Raw genomic sequence first — 7,494 nt, forward strand, 5'->3', positions numbered from 1 at the left:
CGTGGTCATATCACCACGACGTGGAGAATCATCATAGCACGTCCCATTTTTTTCTCTTTTGGCTCCGGGCGCCTCTTCTTCCAAACACAACTTGGGCTGCCTGTGGTTGCTTCATGGGTCCCAAATGGCTCAGAATGAACCTCTTCTTCGGTGTATATCGCCATTACATGAGGTTATGCTTTTGGGTCTTTATTTCAAGGTGACAATCTTTCATTGACAAGTGTAGTAAGTTTCCCAAGTTATTTTTTATAGAAGCTTGATGATTTCGTACATTAGCATCAGTTGTATCATGTCTCTTTTCAGATCCTTCCATAAATATTTGAAGTACCGAATCGAAATCTATCTTCTTTTCATTTTGTGGTTACTCTTTTTGGTAGAAACCCCGACCGGTTTTTCTATACTTCTCATCTTTTTGTTTCTTTTACTCTTCATATGGTAACCATTCCTTCTTAGGCTTCCTCCAATCTTCATCATACTTGTCACCACTCGAATAAAACACTTGTGCCTTGCGATTCCCATTTACATCTAACTCATAATCCTTTGTCAAATATGGACCACTACAATTATCACAACCAACTCTTATGGCATGGATGGATTGATCCAGCTTTTCCATTCGCCTATCCATAGAGTCGAGTTTAGATATGATTGTAGCCAAGTTCTCGTTTCCTCCATCCCATTTTCCTCTAGTAACATCCTCTCTTGGATTATGGTACTCTCGTGAGTGCTTTGCAAACTCTTATATTAACTCTTTGATAGCAGTTGGCTCCTTTTTTGTCATTGGCCCTTGGGAGTCAAGAAGTTGTCTAGTTGTGACATTCACCCCATCATTGAAAACATACACTTCTTGTTGGACATTCAAATCATGTTTAGGGAAACTTCTAAGCAATCCTTTGTACCTCTCCCATGCTTCATATAAAGACTCTCCAACCTCTTGTTGAAAATTAGTCATCTTCTTTTTGAGGTTTGAGATCTTGGAAGGTGGACTAAATTGTTTAATAAAATCTTTATGAAGGGTGTCCCAAGTAGTAATTAATCCGGGTGCAAGAGATTTCAACCAAACTTTTGCTTCACCGGTAAAAGTGACCGGAAACATCCTTAGTAGCACAGATTCTCTTGGCAAATTAGGAACATGAAAATAGTTGGCAATGTCTTTGACCTCATCAATGTGCTTGAAAGTGTAACACCGTAAATTTTCACCCCAAATTTTTTCATTTTCACAAACATAGCTCCATAACAAGGGTGTGTGTACAATCACGCCGGTGCCTTCCCGCGATCCTCTGAGGTACCTGAAACACACAACACATAACACGGTAAGCACGAATGCTTAGTGAGTTCCCCAAACTACCACGCACATATAATTAGCCACTCGAGGCTATAACTCTACGAGACCTTCCGGTCAATGTGTCTCAGTGGGACCTTCCGGTCCCAAACATCTGGTAGACCTTCCGGCCCTACCCATGATGACCTTCCGGTCCAAACCCTGTTGACCTTCCGGTCCAAACCATGCAAACATATACATATCACATATATCACATAACACTTATAAACGCATAAGACCTTCTGGTCACACATAACTACCACTCTAGGTAAGGTATAGTGAGAAGACTCACCTCGTAAGATAGCTAGTAAAAGTCTCGTGCCCGAAATCCTCGGTCTAGCCTCCGCCTATCACAAATTAATATTTCTAATTAATATTCTACTCTTATCTCTGAAAAGTGGGTAGAAGACCATTCTACCCTTCCCTGACCTCTTTCACTCATTTTGACCAAACCCTAAAGTCAACAGAAGTCAACTCCAGTCAACGGTCCAACTTTGACCAGACTCGTCGAGTGCACTTGGAGACTCGTCGAGTCCAGTTGATTCATGGCAACCCCAGCAAGCTCTAATTCGACGAGCTAACCCCTAACTCGACGGGTCACCATCTGAATCAGTTCGTCGGGACAAAACCCTGGACTACTAGCCGAGTCAACGGCTCGACTCGGCGAGTCTATTAAGACTCTTTTGCATTCAGTCGATTTAGTGCAAGATACTTTCCCAAACTTCAGATCTATGCACTAAAGGCTCATTAATCACGTAAAGGTTCGACCTTTATGACCATGCATCACTCATATAGCTCTATTTGACAAAATAACCCTCATAATGGTGTCTTAAGCTCAATATTCTTATGTGACTGCATAAAGTTGGGTTCTTGGGACTCTCTGGACCTCTCAAGGTCCAGATCTGATGTCTAAGCCTCAAAGGGACTTCACATATTTCATAACTCAACTTAAAAGAGGGTAAAGAAACCCTAAATTCATGAGATCTACTAATCAAACGAAAACGGGTATGAACTCATACCTTCACAGCAGCCTTGAATGAAATAGTGAAAGATCTGATCCCCTTCTAGACAGCTGAGCTTGAACCCTCTCCTTCTTCCTTGCATGAATGCACCAAAATGAAGAAATTAGCTCCCACTCTCTCTCTAATCTCTCTGGATCGATTAGGGTCTCCCAAGGGAAAGTGTGGCCGCAAATGAAGGCCATAAGAGCCTTTAAATAGGCCACAAACCCGAGCAATTAGGGTTTTCCTCAGCAGCGCTGACTCGGCGAGTCAGATACCCGACTCGTCGAGTCCATTCATTAAACACGTCACCAAGTCGCGATCCCACTCGACGAGTTGAGGCACCAACTCGTCGAGTCCACCCAAAATTCTTAAAATAAATGCTTAAATTAATATACCTGGAAACCGGATGTTACAGAAAGCATCTTCATACTCTTTCCTGTCGAAATATATGTCCTTTAGCATGAATAGAATGTGTCCTTTGAGCTCAAAAATTCTCTCATATGGTATCTCGGGTGGAACTAAGCTTATTCCATTATTCTCTCGGATCCGTTTCTTATAGTTTCCCATCGTCATTCTCGCGATATCTGTCATCTCGTCTTCTTCAATCTTTAGCTCTAAATCGTCTGAACTTTCTTTGGTAGATGATTATGGTTCGTATTTGATTCCCTTGTTATCTAGCGTCCTTTAAAAAAGTTTGAATTTGTTGGATTTGAAAGTATTGCTTGATTCACCCTTCTTGTCTTTCTTCTTGTGGAAAGCGGATTCTGTATCTTCTAGTAGAGGAACAATAGGTGTTTTAGATCCTCGGGTCATATATCACATAAACAAAACAAAAACGTGTAAAAGGAATATAAATCACTAAACCAATAATTAAATGAAGCGAGACCACGATGTGGTGAAGATAACCATGACGTGGTGTCATCTCAAAAATAAAAACAACTTAAACAAATGCAACCAAAGTAACTTTTTGTGGTTTTTACCCCACAAAAAGGATTGAATAACCAAAAGCAATTAAATTATAATTCAAATAAATCGTTCCCAGGTGACGGCGCCAAAAACTTGATGCGTGCAAAAGTACCTATCTAGTTTTAAATTTATAACCTAACGAACTTTTACTATTTATGCACCTATAGACAGTGTACCTAGTCAGTTTATAGTGTAGCTCAGGTAAGTCGGGTGTCAATCATAGGGAACAGAATTCAATTTAATAAATTAACTACTTCTAATTAAACTATAAAACAAACTTTGATTTGGGGGGTTTACTGATTTTTTAAGTTCAGAATAATTTAATATCAACTAGCAAACAAACAACCAATGAAAACAAAGGAACTTCAAGAATTAAAATAATACTTCTGTCTAGATCTGATTTCACTTTCTCCTATGGTTGATTTCTAGTAGATAGATTATATTGATTACCAATTATCTAGCTTTTATGGTCCAATTACTATGCATATCAATTTATGGATGACAAGGCAATGGTCATGCTCAAGTTAAACACTAAATAGATAATAGCACAATTAAACTATGAATGATATTAGTTACTCTTTCATGGTCAAGGTGAGCAACCAAGCACAAATTAATATTAATTATGCTCTCTAACACAATTAAAGTTTCTAGCTTTAATTACTTTTAACTCAGATGTGATTAATTCTAGCTCTAACTATTTAATGGTCAGAAACAATTATGAGATAGATTCATGCAATTAATATGGTCAATTAACACACAAAATCTGAGCAATATAGTCTAGAACTAAAACATGCTAGGGTTTCTATATATCAAACACAAGTAAATCAATAATAATCATCCAACAATTGAAATCAACACAAAAGTATCAAGCTAATCTTCACCAAACATAAGTAAAAGGTGATTAGCTTTTCATTGTTGCAGAAAAAAACATTAGATCCAAATAAAATAAGCTAGACATAAGTTCAAATAGCAAACCAAATAGATCAATGTTGATTATCTTCTAAATCCTCTTCGATCCTTGAGCTCTCTTGGATTTTCGACTTCCTTTGGGTTTCTAAGGGTTTATTAATCGCAAATAACCTCAGAGAACCGAATGCAACTCTCCAATTTCGACCTAATGTCTAGGATTTAATATTTTTGGAAATCTAGCCACCACGTCGTGGTTGACCGCCACCAAACCGTGGTATTCGAGTTTTTCCCATGTTTGTCACGTTAGCATCAGGATCGAGATTCTTCTAATTGCCATGTCACGGTTGACCCACCACGACGTGGTCTTCAGTCTTCTTTCTTCTTTTCTTCGTTTTAGCTCTTGTCTCATGCTTCCAGCTCCTCATATGCTTCTTCTTTTTTCCGCAACTATAAAACATAATTTAAACATATTAAGTACCTTTTGTTCCATATTAAACATATTTATAGCTAAAAGTATAAGAATTATGCATTAAATATATTGTTAATTATGCACATATCAATAAGTAAATAAAAATGTAAAAAGAAATAATAAGGACAAAATAGTATTCTCACCTTTTTAGGGCCAAAACCACGTAAAAATCTTGATTTTGGACTTTCTATGCAAATTGAAATTTTTATGGATCATATCCATAGTTTTTCGCAAACCACAATGACCAATTTTGCAGTTTTCTTTATAAGTTAACTCTTATATACTACAATTGTTAATGAAATGCTACACAAAATTTTGCTTCACTTAAAAAATCTTTGATTTTTGTAAATTAATATATTATTCGCAATTGAATAATATATATCCATGTGTTTTGTATTTATAAAAACAAGTACTCATAATGTTGAGAAAAATAATATATTATGTAATATTCACAAAGTGAATATATCTTCATAGGTGAATCAACATATCTTTACTAAGAATCCATAACAAATTTCAATATATTATTTTTCCTTTTATTATAAATGAATATACATTTATACTAACTTCATTATGCATCGTTTCAGAATGTTTATCCGTCACAAATTGCTTCACTACGACTAAGATCTTCATCAATGATCCTATTAAGGAGATTCTTACATTCAAGGAGAAGTTAGATAAATTCCTTTTTATTTTGTTTATATATTATGATTGTTGTACTCCTATTTTTAAGCAACAAAAATAAGATCTTCTTTATTGTTAATATTTCTTCCCAAAGTCGGTCCAGAAAGCACATATGTCAATTGTAGTAACACTTCATCCTCCATCCTCTGCTCTGAAAATGACGATTTCCTTCATAAGTTTGATTTTCATGCTATTGTTGATATCTAACAAGTTGATGAGGTTTATATACTTAACTTTCACTTATGAAATATACATTATGTCAAATAGTTTTTTGATTATTTTTACCATCATATTTTATTTTACTTTTTTATTATATAATTTAAACTTACATCAATATTTATAAAAAAAAATTGATTGTTATCGGTACGATTAAACATGCGTGTACTGATGTGGAATGGTATTATTCGACTTGTACAAAATGTAAATAGAAAGTCATAAAAGTCGTTTTAATGCATGAGGACCAAAAGCAAGATAAATAAGTTTTTTATTGGTACACTTCAACTTGCATAAACAAAGACATATCTATTGTTCCAATGTTTTCAATAATTATTTTATACATATTATTTTAATCTTCGGTTAAATTTTCTAATTTTATATTACTGAATTTGTTTATATCAATGGTTTTAGTTTCAAAATCACCATTAGAGTACAAGACTTTACTAGTGTGGTGTCACTTACGTTATTTGATCATGACACAAAGAAACTTCTGGAAAAATCGCACAAGAGTTGCTTGAGAAGTTTAATGAGGCTATCAATATTAACTTCATTTACATAAAACTAATTTTTATTTTTTGTCTATCTATTTTTATAACCGTTCATTTTTTAGAAGGGTAATATGGAGATTTATCCATCTGATTTGAATGTACTTTGGATAAAAAGTTGCATTCACAATTCAAATTTCTCATTATAATTTGAAGAATAAAGTTGATGGTTATGCAATCTTATAGTTCACTATTGATAATACAATTATTGTTGAATTGGAAAAAAATTAACATCGAACAGGTAACATTCTTTTACGAAGAATACTACAAACACTACACTTATTAAATTTCGTATTTTATATTTCCGTTGATAAACTAACATCTTTATATGTACTATAAATGTAGGCGTCAGAATCCGATTCATTTAACGTTTTATCGGTAGAATTCGGGTCTCAAGACACATTAAATTTGAAGGTGATATGTGAATATCTATACATATATTTTACATCATATCTTTATACTTCTAGTTATTTTTATGCCCTTTATAGAACAAAAATATATTTAATCTATTGTATGATGTGTTGTAGTGGTAAAATACATGCTCGGAGCGAAAAGGAAGCTGGAAGCTAGGAATTTGAATTAAGAAAAAAAAATGAAGAAAAATACACTCACCACGTCGTGGTGACATAACCACGATGTGACGTTTTGGATTGTCTCGATGGATCTAGAAGACTTGTTGAATACGGGATAAACACGAAGGCCACGACATGGTGGACTTACCACGTCGTGGTGATCTGTTTTCGGAAACTATAAATAGAAGTCATTCTCCTCCGAAAAGAGAACTTTGGCTGGAAGCTACTGTCAATTTTTGAAGTCCAGGTATCCACTTTGAAGCTTGGAAGTTGCAGAAGTCGATCATAGCTTGGAATCGAGAGCATTGAGGCAATACAACCTTCTATTGCGATTTTCTACTTTAGTTTAATCATGTGTATTAAGATGAATTTCGTTTTACTATGTTTGCTTGCTGAAATCATGAGTTAAAACCCTATGACTTTCGTTTAGTTTAGATGACTTGACTTTTTATGGCTTGATTTATGGTTAGGGTTAAGTTTTGTTGGTTATTTGTTACTTTAGCTTATTAAAGAACCTTTTATGCATATGAGAACTACTTTTATGTTTATTGTTGAGTTTAATTTAGATTGCATGACCATCTTTCTTTATTGAACTTGAATCTGATATTTGTGAATAGCAAAATTGTAGGACTAGTGTTTTGACCAACACATAAGGTTAAATAGAAAAGTGGGTAAGTAATTGTAGGAGCCAATATATGACGACCAATCATATATTGAATTGAATCAATAAACCAATTTGATCAATCTATTATAAGTCTAATTTAACTCGAACCGAACACTAGTAGACTTGTTAGTTTATTCGTCTGATCACCGT

General features: G+C 34.7%; 1 non-coding gene across 1 annotated transcript; it reads left to right on the forward strand.

Moving 5' to 3' along the window:
* The first annotated feature begins 857 nt into the window (after positions 1–857).
* LOC145161906 (small nucleolar RNA R71) lies at positions 858–964 on the forward strand. The gene has a single exon (XR_013738763.1). It is a non-coding gene; the product is annotated as a small nucleolar RNA R71 (small nucleolar RNA).
* The last annotated feature ends 6,530 nt before the right edge of the window (positions 965–7,494 follow it).

The sequence above is a fragment of the Lactuca virosa genome, chromosome 2 (genome assembly GCF_052849685.1).
Source record: "Lactuca virosa cultivar CGN04683 chromosome 2, Lactuca_virosa_CGN04683_v6, whole genome shotgun sequence".
NCBI lineage: Eukaryota > Viridiplantae > Streptophyta > Magnoliopsida > Asterales > Asteraceae > Lactuca > Lactuca virosa.